Source organism: Ursus maritimus, unplaced genomic scaffold (assembly GCF_017311325.1).
Source record: "Ursus maritimus isolate PB19 unplaced genomic scaffold, ASM1731132v1 scaffold_11, whole genome shotgun sequence".
Taxonomy (NCBI): Eukaryota; Metazoa; Chordata; class Mammalia; order Carnivora; family Ursidae; genus Ursus; species Ursus maritimus.
In genome coordinates this window covers 45,024,195-45,025,011 of record NW_024423453.1, presented here as the reverse complement: position 1 = coordinate 45,025,011, position 817 = coordinate 45,024,195, and the positions used below count along the sequence as shown (strand labels likewise).

Below are 817 nucleotides of genomic sequence, written 5' to 3'. Positions count from 1 at the left end.
TGGGGATCCCCTCAGAAATTAATGACGAGTCACGACCACGGGGGCGGGGGAAGAGGGAAAGTTGCAGGAAGTTCTTCTCCACTCATTTTTGCGTTTGCAGTACCCCTCGCCACCCATCTTGCTCTTTATTTGGGGCTAGGGGCGTCCTGGGGGGAAGGAAACCAGGGGCCGCTCTGGCTGCATTCCTCGCCAGGGCCCTTTGGGTGCTGTCTGCGGCGAGTCCCGCAGCACCCCCTGTCTGTGCCAGCACCTGTTGGACCGCCAGTTGGCGGCCAGAGTCGGCGCGAGCGGACGCGGCCCGGGGCTGCCCCTCCCGGAGGCGCCGACCCTCGCCCGCCCCTGCGGTCGCCCGCGGGAGAGCGGCTCAGCCTCCCCCGCTCGCCAGCCGCGCGCTCCGCCCGGGCTCTGCCCACGGCCCCCTCCTCCCGACCGCCGGCTGGGGGAAGGTAGACAAGGGGAGGGGACAAGCCGGAGCCTAGGGCCGGCGGCCTTCCCTCTCAACCCGGTGCCGAGACGCCGCGCGGAGCCCCGAGGTTTGCGCGGAGCCCTAGGCGTGGGGGGAGGGGACGGGGAACGACCGGAGCCCCGCGGTGACCCCGAGCTGCCGAACTTCCCTTGGCTTCCTGGAGCGGGGGACGCACCCAAACAAGGTGAACTTTGGTCGCGGAAAACTCCAGCCAGGTGCCGGGATCCGCGCCGCGGCGGTCGGGACCGGGCGCAGGCTGAGCGCCGGGCTGGGGAGCGAGAGCCCCGCGGCCTCCCTCCGCCCGCGCCCGGGGCGGCCTCGGCCCGGAGCCCACCCCCCCCCCCCCCCCCC

The 817-nt window shown here is 72.8% G+C and overlaps 1 protein-coding gene across 3 annotated transcripts in view; it reads left to right on the top strand.

Annotated features, from left to right (window-relative positions):
* Window positions 1-455: 455 nt before the first annotated feature.
* PDGFC (platelet derived growth factor C) overlaps window positions 456-817 on the top strand; it is a 201,329-nt gene continuing 200,967 nt past the window's right edge. Inside the window, exon 1 of one of the 3 annotated variants that reach the window (XM_040626395.1) lies at window positions 456-533. The gene's annotated coding sequence lies outside the window, so the exon portion shown is untranslated. Of the gene's footprint in view, window positions 651-817 lie in introns of all 3 variants that reach the window. The other 2 variants (XM_040626396.1, XM_040626394.1) reach the window with 2 other exon arrangements.